At 46.8% G+C, this 21,281-nt stretch overlaps 1 long non-coding RNA gene across 4 annotated transcripts in view; it reads left to right on the top strand.

Annotated features, from left to right (window-relative positions):
• The window catches only part of LOC128115253 (uncharacterized), a 310,255-nt gene that overhangs the window by 232,083 nt on the left and 56,891 nt on the right, over positions 1-21,281 (top strand). The window lies entirely within an intron of this gene.

Below are 21,281 nucleotides of genomic sequence, written 5' to 3'. Positions count from 1 at the left end.
TTATTATTTGTGTGGGCACATGTGTGTGTGTGTATACATGAATGTATATATGTATGTATGTATTCAACATGTGCATGCCATAGCACATGTGTGGAGGGCAGAGGACAACTTTTGGAAGTCAGTTCTTTCTCTCCTCTGTGGGGTCCGGGGAACTACAGGACACCTGGTGAGTCCCAAGTCTTTCTTCTGGTATCTGGGACGTGTCCCATGCACAGCCTCCACACTAATTTCCACCTTCCTGGGGCCTGGGTTTGCTCAGCTTTGTGACCATGGCTCTGGCATGACCAGGCAGCGCTAACATGGCTCTACTCAGGAAAGGATGTATTGTATCTTTTCCTCAATCTGGCTTCAGAACAGAAAGAGAAGGCTCTGCCAGTCCCACACTGTGTGGGGTAAATGGTCACCATATGTTAGCAGCCCCCCACCTCCTGCTGTCCTGTCTTGTTGGGAATCTCAGAGTCCTTAGCTCTTTCCATTCTCAGAACTGTGCTCTGATGAGCCCTCCGACCACTCATCATCATTCCTTCCATCCTCGACTCTGAGCTGCACTTACAATTGTGTCCTAACCACAGGACCTTTGAAGCCAGTTCCGGCTAATCTGGAACTTCTGCCTGGTCTTCCCAGAAGCTTGCATACAGGATCTCCCAGTCCAGTGAAAGAACTTCGGCTCCCTGCTGGGATGACCTCTTGGAGGTGGAGATATTATGGTCTGGAGACAGCCTGGTGTCTACATCTTTACTTTTCTACCGTGCCAGATACAGTGACTCTGATGGCCACACTGACTCCTGAATGAGTGCATGGCCACCATGGCCATCTGAGCCTTGCCCAGATTCCTACAAATGCTGTGATATAGTAGATGATTGCTTTTTAAAACCTTCAAGGTGTGGAGTCATTTGTTAGGCAGTGAGAGCTTACTGGAGAAATCAACTGAGCCAGCCCAAGCAGCCCTAGTCAGAGGTGGGTATCAGGATGTCCCCACTGGCTGATATACAGCTTCGGTGGGCATGGGGATGACCTACTGAGCTAGCCACAGGCTAGCCAGCACTACCACATGCTACCTAGAATTTCAGAGCCTGCCAAAGAAAGCCTCCACTCTGGGGCAAATTTCATCAATCTCTATCACTAGGGGCTTGGGCGTTGTCACAGTTAAGGCGTCCTGTGACCGTGGCTAGAATGGGTGAGAAAAGTAACAGATATAAGTCTAAAGATCTGCAAGGGCCTGAAAGCTGCTGTGTTGCAGGGAATATTAATATGCGGCCCGGAGGTGTTCATTGAACTAGAACTCTACAGCAAAGGGCAGGGTGAGAGAGCAGAGGCAGGAAAGCCAGACAGGGCAGAAAAATGTCCAGAGGCTGCACTGTAGTTTCATGCTGAGGGTGGGGGTCAAGAACCAGTTTGAGCATGGGAGTCCAGAAGCCACTTTGGAAGGAGACCCAGGTGCTTTTATATTTAAAATGACTACTGGAGAGCCCATTGTTGTGGATGTAGGGCTGGCCAGTTGCTGTTGAAGATGAGGGTGGCACACACATGACCCTAGTTTCCTTCATAAGGTGATAGGCAGAACCAGTACTGGAAGGGACTTTGGGTCTTGGGCCTGACCTTTAATTCCAATTTTTTTTCCTCAGATGCTCCAAACCAGGCTCCTCTCTGGCAAATACAAAATTCAAGGAAAATAAATGAAAGTCTTGGCCCCGCTGAGGATGCAGTTAACATTTGCATCTGAGGACCAGCATCACATGGGAAAGGTGCTGACCCAGGCATTTTGGCTGAGCAGGGAGGAGGAAGAGGAAGACAGCTGAGTGACTGAAAACTTCCTCTTCCCACTGCACAGCAGTGTGTCCTTGACTGTGGCCCTCTGCCAGGACAGGATGCCTTTCTTGAAGAGTCCTTTAATTTATCAATGAAGGTTAGCTCCTGTTTCAGGCAATTTTCTAAGCTGGCTGATTCATTTTTCAGGGGGTGTTTTAAATTTATTAGGGAAATGGAGATCAGTGTGCAGCTCTGTTCCTAATTGTTAACCTAATAGTTAGCACCTACCCTTAGCACAGCTCTTTGGTTGCATGTGCTCTATCAATATTTACAGTTCATGCTAGGTTCCCTCTTGTTTTGGCAAATCCTTTGGTACTTGTGGCTGCTGGAGCTCATGCCTATGACAGGGTTCATGGCCTGAATCCTCACCTCCAGTCAGGTGGTTACACTTTGCCTATCCTGGGTGTGCCTCAACTCTGAGAGTTTACAGTGTACCCATGTAGTTCTCATACTTGACAGGCACCTTCTGGATTTAGTATCTTTCTCAATTTCACTCCCAGAATTTGGGCTACCTTGTCATGGGGCTCCCCTTTTTGCTGCTGACTCTGGCTTCTCTCTGCTTTCCAGAATGCAGCCCTCTACTCCAGCCTGACCCAGGGTAAGATGTGTTCAACAAGCTTTGGTCACACTTGCTGGGCATGGCTCTGGATAACTGTCCTTGGCTAGTGTTTTTGGAGGATAATCCTGAGGAAGAAAGGCATGCAGAACAGTCCTGCCTCTGGCAAAATGTTAGGTTATTAACTGGCAATTTCTTCATGTGTTATGGTAGATGCTGGTGATGGAGATGGTGGGAAAATGCAGGGCAAGTGACTGAGCCTCAGTTGCATGAGGTTCCAGGAAAGCGAAGATATAAATTCTCATTCTGAATAAGGGAGGCCAGTGTCAGGTGTACATAGCCTCGAGACAGGTGTCAAAGCTATACTCTGTCACACTGTCATATTCTATCTTTAATTTTAACAGAGGAAATGGAGGTATGGGGAGGGGAGAGAGATGGAAGAGAGAGGAAGACAGAAAGAGGGAGGGATGGAGGTGGATGCCGTGGCTGTGGGTTTCCTTCCCTTCTATTGAGCTGGCCATTTCCTTGGCCACCCTAAACCCAGGTGCAGTGATCACTGCAGAAGCTGGCTTGCTTATTACTTCATCTTTTATCTATGGGCAATAACATCTGACTAGTTTCTGGTGGTATTGCCCTCTTGAGATCAGCTGGGCGCACTGGCAAACCCAGGGCTGGTTAGAAATTCCAGGGACCTCTCAGGACCTGTGGAAAGGGTCTGTACTCCATGTTTGGGATTTACAGTGGGGGCTGAATCAGTATGTGTTATTAGTGGGGCATACATGGAAACAACTGGTGTTTACTGATTATCTACATTGTGCTGAGACCTCCCTAGGTGCCTCAGTGCATTCTAGTTCATTCCTCATGACCCCTTGGTACAGGCACATCATCCCTATTTTTAGAGGCCGTGGCTCAGGAGTTTGGTGATGGGCCAAGGCTTCCAGCTGGTGCAGGCATACTGAGGCAGTTACCACTTGAAACAAGATCTGTTTTACTGAAGAAAAAAAAAAAACAACCTTAGGTCATTCCCAGGTAGTTTATCTATTCATTGATTTTTCCAAGAAATCAGTGCTATGTACCAGAGAAGATATGCTAACCATGTGGTTTTTGCCAATAGGCTCTGTTCCCAGAGCTTTCCTTCAGAGGAACACCTGCTGTCTTTGCCATTTCTATAGAAATGAGGTCGAGGAGACCTGTGGACAGGTAGGCCAGCCTGGGAAGAATTCAGCTGAGCTGTCTCCTGAGGAGAGTCATTTAGCTGATGAAGGAGGGCTTCCTCCTTGGACTGTCATGCCTTTATGTATTTCCAAGGTTGGTCCCTTAGAAATTCCCAAGGGGATTTACCTTCAAAGGATGAGAACCTTAGAGAAATGACTACCAAGAACAAAAGTCAGGAATGGAGATGGGCCTGGAGCACCATGGCATGCCAAAAGGGAAGGGCTTAAAACACAGCAAAACAGTGTGTGACCTCTTGGCCTCTGTCATGGCTAAGATGCTCATTAAATACATTTATCAACTGCCCTAGGGTTTAGGTCCTTGATAATTTAGGGTGCTGAAAGAGAGGTTGCAGCTATTAGCTATGGCCCTGGGTGTCTATTTCCTATTTGGTGACATATTCACAGATTCATTTGTCCACACATCCATTTATTCATCCTCCATTTATTCATCACCTTCCCACTTACTCATCCACTAATCCATCCATCTGTGCTTTGTTCATTCAACTAGCCATCTACCCATTCACCCACCCAGCCACTCGGGCCTTCTCTTGATGAGGTGCCCTCTAGCTAAAGGTCATCCTCCATTGTTCTTTGGGTCTCACATTATTCTCCCGAAGGGCATTGTCCTCTCCACATTCTCTGCTCCATCCCCTGCATCATAAAATTTCCCGCTCTGCTGTCTTATTTTCAATGGCAGAAAATGGGATTTACTTTTTGATTTTTATCCTTTAAAGAACTTCCCTTGGCATTTCTTTATCCTCGAGATGTCATCCTGTTTGTCTAGTTGGCTTTGGAGCAGCAGCCCTTGAAAGAGTAGCCTGTATCCATTAGTGCCCACTTCTCCTCTTCCATGCTCTCCTGAATGCACACCTCCAAAAAAAAATTGCTCTTGTTAAAGTCATCCGTGACCTCTACCATATTGAACGCAGTAATAGCTCTGTCCCCATTTCTCTGGGACTGACATTAGCCATAGCAACAGTACATTGCTCTTTCCTTCTTCAAGCTCTTTATTTACTTGGCCCTTGGTGCATACTCTTCCTGGTTTTCATTCTACCTTCACGGTGGCTCCTTCTCTATTACAACTCCTTCCGAATATCTCCAAAATCTTAAAATTGGAGGCTTTGGGGCTGCGTCCTTGGGCATCTGAATTCTACTGTCATACTTTATTGATACCATTCAGATCTAGACAGTTATAGATATAGTCCATATGCTGATGAGTCCTGTTAGAAACACCAACCTAACCCATCCATGAACTTTAAACCCACTCATCAAACTATTCTTTCGATGCCTCATTTGGACACAGGAGGCCTAAATATCCCACGCCCAAACCAAAGCCAGGTCTTCCTTATTCACATCCTGTTTCTCTTATATTTCTCTCTCACATTCTTTTCTAAATCCCAGGCAATGACAGTCCTATCCTTTGAGTCTCTCAACCAAATGTCTGAGTGTCCTCACTACTTATTTTCTCTTAAAGCACCACTTGTCACCAAATCCCATGGGCCACACCTGCAGACCACTACCTACACCATTCACCTCATTGCAGCTTCAAGCCAGGATCACACGTGGCCCTGTGGCCATCCTCTCAATGCCTTGAACCTCAGTCAGTTCCTATTGTGGAACCAATGTGTTTCCATAAAACATGAGTAAGATTTAGTCACTCCTATGATTGATAAAGAAGTCTTTCGTGCTTAGGAGAAAAATGTCTGCAGAAATAGGGTCCTCTGTAATATGGCTTTCATCATCATCATCCTCATCCTCATTCGTATTCTCTCTCTCTCTCTCTCTCTGGTTTCTCTGTGTAATGGTCCTGACTGTCCTGGAACTCACTCTGTAGACCAGGCTGGCCTCAAACTCACAGAGATCTGCTTGCCTCTGCCTCTGCCTCCCCAATGCTGGGATTAAAGGCATGCACCACCACCACCCAGCCCATCATGTCTCCTACCTGTTTGTATACAACTCCCCTGGGCTCATTTTACAGGACTCACTTTCTCTTAACAAACCAGGCAAGCTTTGGATTCAGAATCTTTACACATGCTATTCTCTGCTTCAGTTATGTGTCCATCCCTTTCCTCCTCCTTCCTCTAGGTAACTTCCCATCAGTCTGTCCCTCTTCCCACAGGTGACCTTCCACCTGTCACTTCCCTCACTCAGGTGACCCCGCCCTCCACCACCAGACCCTGCCCTCCACCACCAGACCCTGCCCTCCACCAACAGACCCCGCCCTCCACCAAAAGACCCCGCCCTCTACCACCAGACCCTGCCCTCCACCACCAGACTCCGCCCTCCACTACCAGGTGACCCTCAATCGTCCTTCTTCACTCAAATGACCCTCCATAGCTGCTCCCTCTTCTCACAGGTGACCCTCAATCATTCACTCTCCCCTCTTCAAGGAGACTTTCCATCAGCCTCCCCCTCTCAGATGACCCTCTATCAGCAGTCTCCTCTACCCAGGTAACCCTGCATCTGCTTCCTTCTCCTTCACTGGTGACCCTCCATCAGCCCCTAAGTCCTCTTTCTCTCTTGTTTTTTTCTAGTCTCTTACTTAGTTTTAGCATCTTAGTGAGACTTCCATCAACACCCTATCTAAATTTTATCACACTTATTTTTATCTGCCTTTCATGCTTTTTTTTTGTTGTTGAGAAAAATTCCAACCCATTATATATTTTTTTCTTTCTCATTATCTTCTGCACCAGAAAGGACAGAGCTGTGGGAAGCAATGTTTGCCTCACATCAGATCCCTCCCTGCAGCAGCCTCCAGCTCCATCTGCTCCTAACCCGATGTGGGCCTGTGGGACAGTGTTGGCCTTATGGGTACCCTGCTGCTTTCCAGAACCATGCCTGACCCTCCTCCTAACCTGTCAGGCTTTTAGCAGATCAGCTTGGAAACACCACACGAGGAACACCTAAGCCCCAGAATTTGGGCCAGGGGAACAACCACAATGAATATTTAATGCTTCTCCTGAGGCTCCTGCAGAGTGTTTTCCAGCTGAGGGTCAGTTCCGAGACTCCATGAGCTCTGCCGTCAATGCCTTACTGTCCCTGCCAAGAGTTCAAAGGACACTGGGTTTTTTGCCTCATTAATATTAACTCTTTTGCTGTGGGGGCTTGTCCTGATGACATCTTTTCTTGTTAAATATTCATTGCTGAGGTGAGCAACGCTCTGTAGATGGACTGTTACTGGGGGACATCACAACTAATTGTCACTGTCTCCCTGCCCTTTGGGAGTCAGTGTCCCTGTCAGGAAGGTCTAACCTGGTCTTCCTTTGGGGAGGTTTGGGTTTGATGAGTCCCTCAGATGTCCTTGGATGCACAAAAGGCCATGGACCAGGCACTGTGTGGGAGAAGCCCGCATCACACTGTGAGCAGGACTCTGCCATCTGTAATTGGACATATCCCTCTATAGCCTCATCATTAATGGATGATCATGTGGGAGGAATTTTCTAGAACAAGCCCTCATTTTACAGATAGGAACATGGGATTCAGAGGTATGAGAGAATTAATCAGTTATATACAAACTGGTTTGAGCCGACTGGAGAAAAGTCCATGACTTTTACTAGGCTACTTTAGACAGTGAAATCAAAGCAAGACACCTGTAATTAAGTCATGTTCAAATCTCTCAGAGCCCTTTCAAGTCTATCTACTTACCAAAGTGTTTTAACAGCAGTCACTGGGACTTGATCCACCCCCCTTAACAGTACCCAGCACTAGAGGATACATATGAGTAAGTGCTGTTCACAGGAAGGGTATCCAGCCCAGTGCCAACATTTACCACTATCCAACACTGTGCACTTGCCACACAGCCAGCCACAGACTTCCAACTGAGTCTAAGCTTAAGGTGCTATCTATCTCTAAGAACTAATATCCACGCTCAGCTGAGGCCTGGGTTGAACTCCGCCTGCCACACACTCTCTAAGGAATTTCTGTACTGTTTTCTACAGTGGTTGCACCATGCCATATTCCCATCAACAGCAAACAGCATTCTGATTCTCTTCATTGTTAACTTCTGGCTTTGACATTGTTTTGTGGAAGTGGGGTCCAATCTGAGCCAGACTTGTTGCTGGAATATTAAACATTCTGTACACCTGCTCTGTGACTGGAAACCCAGTGCTTTGTTGAGGTGGCTTGTGGTCTGATCAGACAAAAAGTTGAATTTAAAAGTCTCTGAAACAATTTAAAAGAACTGATGTAATGTTAAGTATTCTCATTACAGCAGTAAATAGATAAACATGGCAGCCAAGAAGCTTGGCTTTGCTCTATACCATTTAAATTACTTTCAAAAGGTCCATATTTGTAGTTGGAGTTTAAAGGTAAGGTCTAAGATTTTCCCAGATGCCTGAGATTTGTAGTAATTCCAATTCCAGAGGGCTTTAATCTATTTCCCCTAATCTGTAGCCTTGTAGAAATAAGAGGCAGTGATCCCAGACTGCTTTTGAGAGATGCCTTGGCCCTGTGCTCTTGAGTTTGAGCTGTATGTCTATCCCTGGCAGGATTTGAGTGGCCTCTACTGACCTCAGTGCACTTGGGGAATGAGGCCTGTATGATGGTACTGAGTGCTTCCATAGTCTTCCTGGTATGTGGCCCATAGCTGTTTCTGGGGGTAGGGGTTCATGGAATTAATATGAGACAAAACTTGGCAAGAACCAGAGTTTGTCATGGATGGCTGGGAGACTCTCCATATCAGTTGCCTCCTCTATGAGGTGGGGACAGCTTGGGGACCACATGGGAGAGGGTGGCCCAGAGCATGCGTCAGTCACTGTTTTGGGTGCATTAGAAAAGACATTCAGTGGGAGGTCCACAGACTTGAGCCAGCTCTGGCATCACCCTGTAGTGACAACTTGCCTCCTATGAGTCCAAGATCGTCACTGTGGTATGGAACTGGCAGTGCACATGTCAGCGACCTAGAGCAGAGAAGGAAGGGGAAACATGCACCAGAACTCAACACATCAAGGCCCCTGACTGATGTTCACCTAGCCTTTGTCTCTTTCCATCACACCAGTTCCCTTGTGATGTGGGAGACATGCATCCTCAGACAACTCCATCCTGGGGACACTCTTGAACTGAGGAATGGCATACTCCCAACTCTCAGATTTGCTAATTTTTTTTTTTTTTGTTCAACAAACTCTGCAAAATAAATGAAATTTTGCAATTAGCTTCTTATTGTCCCTGAACTCGGTAATGAAGGAATTGGGGGTGTTTTCCTTTATCGTTTTCATGTTTCATTGTACACCATAATGAATGGTGCCATTTACTCTCAGGTAACTATGTAGAGTGACACGAGCTAATTGCATACTTTGCAACCTCAAATCAGCAGAATCTCACAATATATCATGATAATGCTCCTGTATTTCACTGAGGAAACGGGCTGTTGAATACCAGGTTAATTATGCACGCATTTAATAGAATCATGGCGTGGGGTGGTAGGTGGGGGAGTTGAGGGAGAGAAGATGTGGAGTCAGCTCCTTCAACCACCCCCCCAGTACTTATTACTACATAGTTGTCATCTGCTGCCTGAGTGGGTATGTGTGTGCATTTATTTGTACAATTATAAAAAAGCCCTTACTTTGCAATGCAGTTTATACTATGCACAATATATTCACGGATAGTATCTTATTGGTTCACCAGTAAACTTAGGAATTAGCAGGCGAAGGAATAATTCCTGTGATTTTTTTATTTTTTAATAAATGAGGAAACTGAGTCTTAGGAAGATCAAGTCTTGAAATAGCCATCAGGTTCTCTGTACTACAGCCAGGTGGCTGGTCCAAGACATGTTCCACAGAAGGCTAAGTACAGAGGCAGCAAAAATGCCCTGCTCTTCTTAATTCAGACACTGAGGTGCTGTCCAGTCCACAGCCCACACAGGTGGGGCTGCTCGAGAGCACATACACTAAGCTCTTAGGATGTTCACCTTCTTAAATGCACCCCGGTCTGCTTACTTATATCCCTGTCATCTCAAGGGGATGCTAGCGAGGTCACCATCAGGAGTCCCTATCCCTGTGTGAATCTGGGGTGTTCCCGGTGCTACCCTGTTCAGAAGACCTCCCTCGTCTCTGGATGCAGACCCCCATCTTCTCTACCTCCAGTTTTGCTTCTCCAGTGTCTTGTTTTTCTCCCTTTCCTGCTGTCATCTACCATTATGTGCATGATGTGCACTGTGGTACACAGCCCTACGTGTTGACCTTCTGCCATACGCTCAAGGACCAGCTGCTGTCAGTGTGAGAAGGAAGGGGATGTGGCAGTCATGGGGAGAGTGTCCTGAAAACCTCTTCATGGCTTCAGTTCTCTTTTGACTGCTTGTGTCCTGTGTCGCAGCTGTGTTCCCCAGAGTTGAAGTCACGGGACGTGGAATATTGGACAGGTACCGTGTTTCTGCCACCCCAATGCCCTGACCTGAGGACAGAAGCAGCTGCTCATCAGGTGATGAGAACTTCCTTAGTTCTCACTGGGGCTCCGCAGAGAAGGACGGGGCGTCTCTTTCACAAAGGCCGAGACGGCGCACAGGGAGATGTGGCTCCCCTAGGCATCCGGGGAGATTGGAAGGGGTGAGGTAGATGACATGTTCCTTGATAATGCGACCTACAAAGTATGATTCTTGGCTTCCAACAGCTACTAACACTTTGTAGCTGGTCCCTGGCTGTGGACAGATCTCATCCCATGTCCTGTTGGGAGATGGAAGATAGAGACCACCAGCTCTCTGCCCAGAAGCTCTAAACAGGGGTGATGATGAATCCAGAGTTTTCCCTCTGTGGGGAGGATCTGGGGTGCAGTCCTTTCATTGAGCTGTAGAGGGAGGGATGAGACAGTACGTAGGTCTTAACCCAGGTATGCACAGGGCTTAGAGAGTGCCTGCTGTCCGACCCAAGTCACCCTCCAGGGTAGGGTGAGTGGTTGGTAGAGACAGGGCAAAGGAGATCCGTTTTTCCTTCACAGATGTTAGCTGATCTCAGTAGAATCCCCTTTGTGGAGTTAGAACTGAGAAAGCTGAGCACATATCCACATGTCTATGTTTATATACTTACATACATAGTAATTATTCATGTACCCACTGATAACAAGATATTTTCCATTTCTTGACCTTTGTAAATTGTGCTGCAATATACATGTGAGTATGGGTTTCTTTTCCTGTTCAGAAACACCATGACCAAAAGCAATTTCAGGAGGAAAGGCTTTATTTCTTCTTACAGTCCATCATTCGGGGAAGCCAGAGCAGGAACTCAAGAACCTGGAAGCAGGAACTGAAGCAGAAGCCATGGAGGAGTGTTCCTTACTGGCTTGCTCCTCTTGGCTTGCTCAGTCTGCTTTCTTCTAGCATCCAGGACCACCAGTCCAGGGATGGTACCACCCATAGAGAGCTGGGCCCTCCTACATCAATCATCAATTAAGAAAATTTTCTCAACCGAGGTTGCCTCTTCTAAAACAACTGTAGCTAACATGAGCCAACACACCAACCAGCCAACACAGAGGGTGGTTGTTGTCCCCTCCACATACTGATTTAATTTCTCCCACACACACCAGCCCCGGCTTGGTACGTAGAAACAAGATTGAACCAAGGTAGCAGAGTAAACATGAGCCAGGAGCAGGGCAGAAGAGAGGAGGGTCAAGATGCAGAATAAAACGTAACTAGGTGTGTGTGTGTGTGTGTGTGTGTGTGTGTGTGTGTGTGTGTGTGTGTGTGTATTGTGATGTTGTATGTGTGTAGTCTCTGTGGTATGGCCTGTGCCTCTGGAGATAGTATGCACTGTATATGAACATTTGTGTATTGTGTGTGCATGTGTACATATATATGCATCACCTTTAGAGGTACTGTGGGGCACTGGTGACTTTTGTCCCCAGGGCATAGCCACCTATGAAATAGCTATTAAAAGTTGAGGTATTAGGTATTCCTGCCCCAGACAGCCCACTCCTAATAAAATGCCCAGACTTCCCTCTGTCTTCAGAATCTACCTGGCCCGAATGCTGCCATCAGTAGGAGGTACAGACTACTACAAGTCTCAGAAGAAGGCAGCTTGACAAGCAGGGGGGTGCAGGCCCCTGGTCTCCTAACATGGGGAGAGGTTGCATGTGGGGATGAGAGGTCCTCTGCTCGGCTGGAAGTGGCTCAGATGAGGAAGGGTATCCCGTCAATCCTCAGAAAGCGTTTCAGGGCACAGTGTGAGAAAGAAGGTTGTAAAAGGTAGGGAGGGTAGGCCTGGACGGTAGACTGGTACATGGGAAGTAGGTGTGAGTGCTGATTACTTGTCCATTCATCTGTCTGTCCATCCATCCAAAGCTCACCAGGTTCACTGTGGCAGAGGGATACTCTCCAGCCTGGTGCGTGATGTGGAGGGAGGCCATCGGGTTCACTGTGGTGGAGGAATACTCTCCAGCCTGGTGCGTGATGTGGAGGGAGGCCATCAGGTTCACTGTGGTGGAGGGATACTCTCCAGCCTGGTGCGTGATGTGGAGGGAGACCATCAAGCAGGGGATAATTTAGTCTCCCACTGGCCTGTGGACTTGATGTTGCTGGTGCAGCCTCACTTGTTGCTCCTCACAGCGTCCCAGGCACTGGATAAAGCCCATCTTCCTTCCATACCTGTAGAGCATCTCAGCGAATTTCAGGGCTGTGTAGAGAAGGCACAGTGGTCAGGAGAGCCATGGTTCCAGGTGTGCGCTGCAGTACTCGATACGTGTTTTTTCTTAGCTCTAACCTTATTTCAATGCTAGTCCCTGCCTTTCCTTTAGGTGCCTCATTAAGGACTTACTTTAGCATGGAGATGCCACATGTTCAGGGTAATCATATACGGCCAGGCATGCAGGCAGCATGATCTGAGACAAGACTGACTATCTAAATCCAGTAATCAGGATACCACTGAGACAGATAGACTGGGATGTTCTGGGACCTTGGGCCTCACCTTGCCTCTGTCGTAAGCACCCTTAGGTCCTCTGTTTCTTTTACTGCCTCTCCTTCACTTCCTTTCCCTCCCTTCACATGTCATATTATATAATATATAATATAATATAATATACATATTGTATGTTTTTAATATATGAACTTATATAATCTATATTCTGCACATGAGAGAAAACATGCAACATTATACACAATAATATTGTGTATAATAAACAAACAATATTTGTTTTCCTGGGTTTCTGAGTCTGGTTTATCTTGTCTAACACTATAATCTTCAGTTCTATCAATTTTCCTGAAAGTGGCATAATTTCATTCCTCCTTAGGGTCAACTAGAACCCCACTGCATGTGTGTACCACACTTTCATTCATCTGGTGGTAGACATTGAGGCTGGTTCTACAACTTGGCTCTCGGGACTAGTGCAGCAGTACACATACAAATATCTTTGTGGTGTATTGACTTTGAGTCCTTGGGTCTGTAACCAGGTATGCAGCTGGATCATAGGGTAGTTCTGTTTTTGTAACTTCCAGAGGAAATTCCATACAGGTTTCCAAGTGTCTGCAGCAGTTTACGTCCCCACCAGTGGTGCGTAAGTGTTCTTCTTTCTCCATATCTTCACCAGCATTTCTTGTCACTCTTCTCAGTGAGAGTTGTTCTGATCGGTGAGATGCTATCTCAATATAGTTTTAACATGCATTTCTCTGGCTTCTGATTTCTTTGTGGGTTAACAGGTGTAAGCTAGAAAATTTTGTAGGTACTGGAATGTCAGAAAAGATTGAGTTAAAACCTCAAACCAGGGGTTGGGGATTTAGCTCAGTGGTAGAGCACTTGCCTAGCAAGTGCAAGGCCCCAGGTTCGATCCTCAACAACAACAACAACAACAAAAACCTCAAACAAACAAAAAAAAAAAACAAAAACAAAACAAAAAACCTCAAACCCAAACTGAAGTTGCAAGTAACTCTATTCTTGTAAACAGTCATAAACTTGACAAGTGAAATGTGTGGTGAGTGATAGGAGCCTTCACACACACACACACACACACACACACACACACACACACACACACACACACACACACTTCAAGGTAATGAGAAGGCGAGACCAGCTGGGATAGTGTGGAGATTGTTACCCTCAGGCTGTGGGAAGACCCTCTTGGTATGGTGACCTGTGGTTAGTGGGGTGGGAGACTGGTGACCTGGAACTGGGATTAGCAGGTGTATTTGGTATGATCAAAACTGGTCTGAGGAGAGGAGAGGGGCCGTGGGATCGGAGGTCACTGGTGCTGGATGGAGGGATCTTCCATTTCAGGTCTGTGGAAGGCTGTGGAAGTTTTGTTGCTAGAGTGATAATACATAAGGCAGCAAGGACTTTGATCACAGAAGTAATGAGGCTGCATTTTAGAACCTGGCTGTGCACAAAGGGATGGGGAAGGGTGATTAGGACAGCATGCTGTGGCCATAATCCAGACAACAGGTAACCGTGTAGCGGAGTCCTATGGCAGAAGCAAAGATGAGGCCTTGCCTAGAACAGGAACCCCACTGACAGATGGGATGGCGCCTCCATCTGAGGGAAAGGAAGAAATGAAGAATGATTAAGTTTTGCCAAAGGTGTCCTGAACGGTGGCGTCTTTCGTCAAGGACAGTGAAGACTGACTCAGGGATGGAAAACAGGACTCTGCTTTTGAAGCTTAGCTGGGAATGTCTGTTAGTCAGTAAACAGAAGTCCTGTCAGGGGTCAGGTAATATCAGCCTGTGCCAGGAATGTTGCCAAGGGTCCGAGGTAGAGACAGAAGGTCGGCAGCCTACAGAAGAGAGTCAAGGTGATGGTTCCAGAAGAAGCAGCCTTCAGAGTAACACAGAGGAGAGCATGAGGGTGAAGCCTGAGGCTAGAGATGAGGAGGAGCTGGAGAAAGAGCAGCTGGAAGGTGATGTTGTCACATGGCAGTGTCCAAATGTGCTATGAATGATTGGAAAGATCATGTCAGTGCAGAAGCCGACTCGGGCTGGCCAGCGGACCAGGCTCAAGGCTTTTGTCACTATTGGAGACTACTATGGTCATGTTGGTTTTGGTGTTAAGTGCTCCAAGGAGGGAGGCACTGCCGTATGAGGGGCCATCATCTTAGCGAAGCTTTCTGTCGTCCCTAAGCAGAGACTACTAGGGGAACAAGACTGGCAAGCTCTACATGTTACATGCAAAGTGGCAAGCCAATGTGGCTCTGTGTTGGTGCATCTCATCCCTGTTTCCAGAGACACTGTCACAGTCTCTGCTCCTGTGCCCAAGAAGCTACTGATGGTGGCCAGGATTGATGACTGCTACCCATCAGCCAGGGGCTGCACTGCCACCCTGGGCAACTTTGCCAAGGCCACCATTGATGCCATGTCTAAGACCTACAAATATGTGATCCCTGATCTCTGGAAAAAGACTATGTTCACCAAGTCTCCTTATCAGAAATTCACTGACCATCTTGTGAAAACCGACACCAGAGTCTCTGTTCAGAGGCTCCAGGCTCCGGCTGTGGCTGCCATATAAGGATTTTTATACAAGAAAAATAAAGTGAATTAGGTCTGTTAAAAAAAAAGTAAAGACTGGAGACTGACTGAGTCATTGGTTCAGACTTGGCTCAAGGCAGCATATCTGGTTGGGGGTCAGTCGTCACAACACAAGGAACTATTCAAGGACGGCAGCATCTAGAAGACTGAGAACCACTGTTGTAGAGTGAATGATCTGGAAGCATGGAGGGACCAGAGGATGGGTTTCTGAAATCAAGACAACTGAAAACGACAAGCTTTAGGGAATGTTGATTTAACATGTACCCATCTCTATAAGACTTGGTTCCTTCATCATGTGTGGGGACGGATGCAGGACACATATATAGGGCATTGACAAAGACTAAATGAAGTGATGTGAATTCACTTTCCTTCTTTATCAGAGAAGATATGTATCTTGGAGGTTAAGTGATTCAGGGATTTGAATTCCAGGATCAACCAGCTTTAAGAATCTTGGAGCTCGACCATCAAGCAGGAACCGCCGACTCAACCTGGGATCTGAATTGGTCATGGAGTGGGGGTGGGGAATCTAACCCTGGCCCACAGCAGAACTCCAGCCAAGTGCCCACTCCACGCCAAATGCACCAACCAGGAGCTGGGCCGTTGGGCACTACAGTGATCTGCTTGTGATGAGGAAGCATGGCCAAGCCTAGTGGCATGGTCACTTAAGTGAGACAGGGACACCCACATGCAGACCTGGGGCAGCCCACCTGGGCTCTGAGGAGAAAGCACAGGCCCACCTGGTACCTTGCAGCCACATGGGCACTATTAGAGTGAGCAGAGGTATGGTATAGTGGCTTATGGGAGGGAGGGAGGGAGGGAGGGAGGGAGGGAGGGAGGGAGGGAGAGAGAGAAACAGAAACAGAGAGAAACAGAGAGAAACAGACAGAGAGATAGAGACAGAGATAGAGACAGACAGACAGAATGGTTCAGGTTATGTGGACAAAGGCATATCTGAAGAGCTGAGAGAGGAAGGGAGCAGGCTGAGATGGTGAGGGAACTGACCCCTTGGGTGAGGCCTGCAATTTGGGCAGCACAGCAGAGATGACCCTGTTAATGAGAACACAGGTGAGCCAACCCTGAGGACATGAGCATAGGAGACCTAGTCCCACCCCTCATCTGCCACATAGCTACATGGGTTGGGGAGAGATGCCTCCCCCCCATCAATGCCTGGGGCAGGTGGGAGAGCTGGCCCTGTGGTCATAAGAGCATAAGAACTGTCCCTGATCCCTACCAGCAGCAGCACTCAGGAGAACAGGCCCTGCACCTCACCAGGGCAGCACAATAGAGCCAACCCTGTTAGCAGAGGTATGGGAGAGCCAGCCCCGAAACTGTGACCATGGGAGAGAGGTTCCCCATTTCTCATCTGGTGGACCAGTCCTACAACTACCCAGGCCCAGACCCAGGGTTATGACTTGGCTGACCCATCATCATTCACCCCATCTATGATCTGCTAGAGCACGGGGACCTGACCCACAGACCCAAAGCTGCAGGATCTCCACAACACAGAGTGCCAGTGGGGTGTTCAGGAAGAGTGCTAGTGGGGGCCCAGCATAGACTGTGTAGTGGAGACTAGGGGCCTTGAACCAGATCAATGATACTGTACAATGAACACTTGCATGTAGAGATGGATGGACAAAAGGGTATATGGTATGACTCGTTGGGTCCCACTGAAGCTTCCATGATGAGATTTTTTAATTTTTTCATTATTCTTATTTTTTAATTTTCTTCCATTTTTCTCTTGAAGTTTTTTTTGAGGGGGTACAGGGGCTGAGGATGGATGCTAAGGGAGGAGGAATGAATGGGATCAAGATACATGATATGAAAGACACATATAATAAATAATAATAATAATAATAATAATAATAATAATAATAATAATAATAATAAAGAATCTTGGAGCCCTTCACACCCACCAGAAGTTCTTTTCCCCCCCAGGCCTGCATTAGCATCTCTTTGATAGTGTGATCTAGAATGATGGGCTCCAGCTCATGGTTCATGAACATACAGTTGTAAAGTCACCTGCAGGGTCACAGCAGGGCTGGCTAAGGATCTTGATAACGTCATGTCTACCTTCTGGCTAACAGTGGTCTATCTTTAGAATCTACTTTGTTCTCTGCACCTGCTACATGTTTTCATAGCCAGGTTCCTGGATGCCGTAAAGGGTGAAGGATACAGGAAACCACATCCACCTGTGACTTGAGCCAAAGTAGGAAGAGGGTGAGATGGCTTTGAGGATGGGGACCTCAGGCAGGCACTCCATTCTGAGAGGCTTTGGTGATCAATCACCAACCTGGACTCGGTCTCTCAGAAGCTGCCGTGGGGCAGAGTAACGAGTTAGGGCCCTGGATATAAGACCTGAGAGAGGAGGCAGTGTGGCCCAGAACTCAGGAAAGCTGAGGGAGGACCCTGCTTGAGCATATACTTTGTTGGACCCATGGCGGTAGTTCTCACAGTGTGTTAAAATAACTTTGGCAATCATTAAACATCGTGGTGCACAAGTTGAACTAAGATAGTCAGTCCGAAGTCTTGAGCTGAGACTCAGACTCAGCCCATTTTACTGTGTCTATGGGATTCTACCATTGAGATAACACTGAGAACCTGCACCAGGGAAAGGGGCAGCTGGCCCTGTGGCATGGCCACAGGATGTGCTGTGAGTTCATGTGGATCTGGAACACAGGCAAGCAGAAAGCAGCTTGCCCTCTGATACCAGCCCTACCAACTACTCTCAGAAGAAGCATGAACATCTGCCTGTGCCTATAGAGCAGCCCTGAGATGCTGGGCAGGAACTCTGCCTTTCAATGGTTTCTGCTGTGAACTATCCTCTACTCCCCATCCTACCCACTCACGTGCACAAAGTCCTCTCAGAGCATGCCAAACCATCCCAGGATTTGGTAGTTTATCATCCTGCCCATCTGTGGCCATTTCCCTGCAAGCTGAATGCATGCACTCCTTGCTGCAGCTGCGGAGTAGGGGTTCACAGTTCTCCAACTAGAGTCCAACATTACTTTTAAGGTCTCACTGTGACTACTAAAGAAAAGACAGGTGTTGGGTTATGCATAACAGTCCAGTGACTGTCTCCTTCCTGTCTCTGATGGATACCCACTGGATACCTTCCATTGCCAGGATCTATCCTGGGTACTGGGTACTAGGTACTTAAAGCCAGAGAAGTCTTTTATGTATCTTCTCCCCAATAACTTACTTCAACAATGTGCTCTTTGCCCAAATTGTTACAGTATCTTCTAACCCAAGTGTTTCTGTTTCTGTTCTCATTTTACTACTGTGCACCCTGAGGCAATTGGAACCCTCTGCAGTCACTCCCTGGCTTAGTACCAACCAATTCTCTGAGAACCAAGTGTCTAACCTCTCATGGGACTGAGAACAAATGCCCTCCTTGGCCCGAGGGATGTCTTCCCAGCCACGTCTCAACTCCCTGCTCCCATTTATCCTCTGTTGAAGCCACAACCAATTACTCTCAGTTCATTAAACGAGCCATCTTGCCTCTCACCTCCAGATCATTGCTCACGCTGTTTACTCTGCCTGCAATGGTGCTCTCCCTGACTCTGCATTTTAATTGCCTATTTATAACTCCATCCATGAAGGCAGCAATGAGATGATCGGGCATGGAGACCCTTCACCAGTGCCTAGCATAGTGCACAAACCCTGGTAGGAGAATAAGAGATCTTAATAGAATTAATAAATTCATGTGTTCGTTACTTGTGGTATATAATATATACGCCAATGTCATAAATATCAGCTGTTGTGTCCTGCCAATGGGTATTCTAGGTGGCTGTGGGATGCCGTCAGCTTTTCTCTCTCCACCAAATGACCTAGACACCCAGTGACTGGTGAGTGTTCAGAAGGCTTCTTTATCTTCTCTCTTGAGAAGCTGCTGACAGATTTTGTAAGACAGAACTATCGATGCCTTAGAAGAAGAGAATAAGTTTGTTAAACAGTAACTGGAGTAATGAAACCCCTTTTTATTTCCTTGTCTTGATAATAAGATCACAATACATGAGTCGTCCAGTTGTTATGAGTTTTAAAATGCACAGCCTTTGTGAAGCAACCCTGTATGTACCGTGCAACATCCACAAAACATCTGCCCATCAGATACTAGGTGCTATCCTCATTCCTTTCCAGGATCCAGAGTATTCTCACCTTTGTGTTGTTTCTTTCTCTGTGGCATGATATTAGTTCACAGTTACATGTCAGAGGTCTGAGCCACATTCCTAGCCTCCTGTAAGCCCCTATCAGAAGCTTGTGATGGGGTGTATAATGAGATCAGCACTTCATCTCCCACCTGAGGTAGCGATGTGGGATTGAATGTGTGTGGAGCATCAAGACCTTCTACAAAGGCAAGGGGCATATTGCTCTCATATACTGGTCTGTTGGACAATTTTGAATCTTGAAAATTTAAACTAATGGTATCTATACATTGTCCTCTACATCATTAATAAGGTGGCAGGTCCAGCTGGTGCCCCACGAGAGTCCCGGCCACTTGGAGGAACTCACTGCGGCATGATGCATGCTTGCTTTCAGTGCAGTGACCACACTACAGCTGCTCCTGGTGGGCTTGTTTTAAAAACTGTCCTAATCAGCTTCATGTAGATTCTGAAAAGGCTATGTAAATGACACTTCATTAGAGTCGAAATAAGTTTTATTTATTGTTATCCCTGCCGGTACCTGATGCTGCTTTGGGAATGCTTCATCTGCCCAACACTGTGGAACGACGGGACGCTGTACACAGAAGCCTCTCCCAGACATCTAAAATTTACCAGCTTGAGCTGCAAAGCATAGATTCACAAGTCGATGCTGAGCTGAAGCATTGCTAAGGTGGGCTACCCAATTCCCTTATGCGGGGTTTGCAGAACATCTTTAACTGTGTCACAGATAGCAACCACTGCATTCTCCTGATGGGTACTCTAGGTGGCTGTGGAACACAGCTGGCTCTTCTCCCTCCACCAAATGACCCAGGCATCCAGTGACTGGTGATTGTTCAGGAGAGCTCTTTCTCTTCTCTCTTGAGAAATTTCTGGCTTTTCAGAAAATAGAAAAACATAAACATACACGAAAAACGTAGAACTTTTTTTCCTTTCTACTTCAGATTCTCTAAGCGAAAATATTAGTTGACATGCATTTCTTTAATATAAAATCTTCTACGTGAAAAAGTGATAACAGATTAATGTATATTTGGTAAGTAGAGGGAGGGATCCTTCCCAGGGTGAACCAAGGGACCGTAGGGAAAGATGTGGGTCAGAAATAATTCTACGAAGGAAGCTGGGTCAGTTTTTTAATTTTCAGTTTTTCAGACACTTATATGGTGTATCTTGATCATAGTAGATATGACCGATCCCTCACTCCTCCATCCATCTCCCTGCAAGACCCCATCTCATCTTCCTCCCAACTTCATGTCCCTTTACAATTTATTTATTTATAACCCATGCAGTCTGATGACTGTTGCCCATATGTGGCATGGGGTCATCCACTGGGACATGGGGAACCCAACCAGTTGCTATACTCACAAAGAAAAGTGACTCCAGAGACTGAATTGACAATCATGGACCCTGTAAAGTGTCTGAGCTAGGACTTCTGCATATATGTGATGGTTATGCAGTTGGGTTTTCTTGTGGGACCCCTAACACTAGGAGTGGGGGAGAGGTGTCTCCGACTCTTTTGCCTGCTCTTGGGACCTCTTTCCTCCTACTCATCCAGCCTTGATATGAGGGTTTGTGCCTAGTCTTATTGTAACTTGTTATGCCCAGTTCCGTTGATATCTCTGGGAGGCCTGTTCTTTTTTCTTTTGAAGGCAAATAGAGTGGATCTGGGGGAGAGGAGATGTGGGGTGGGGAACTGGGAAGAGTGAAGGGAAGAGAGGCTGTGGTTGAGATGCATTGTATAAGAGAAGAATGAAAGAAAATAAATTGACAGGAAATTAAAAAGAAAGAAAAGTGACTCTCCAGTAGTCATCACTGCTAATAACCCTCAGCACAGGGTAGGGCCTCAGGAGCCTTCCCCATCAATACTGGAATTGAAAAAATATGTGTGTGCATATCTACGTGTGTGTGCGCATGTGTGTGTGTGTGCGCGCGCGCACGCATGCCTGAAGAAGCCAGAGGCACTGGAACCCTTAGAGCTGGAGTTATAGTGGGCCTCTGGACGTAGCTGTTGGGAAGCAAACGTGGGCCCTCTGTAATAATGGTGCATGCTCTTAACTGCTGAGCCATTTCTCCAGCCCTTGTGTGGAACTTTTAATTGGCTTTTTCTTGTGCAG

This window comes from Peromyscus californicus, unplaced genomic scaffold (genome assembly GCF_007827085.1).
Source record: "Peromyscus californicus insignis strain IS unplaced genomic scaffold, ASM782708v3 Scaffold_1__1_contigs__length_55948999, whole genome shotgun sequence".
Lineage (NCBI taxonomy): Eukaryota > Metazoa > Chordata > Mammalia > Rodentia > Cricetidae > Peromyscus > Peromyscus californicus.
This window is presented reverse-complemented; position numbering and strand designations above follow the sequence as displayed.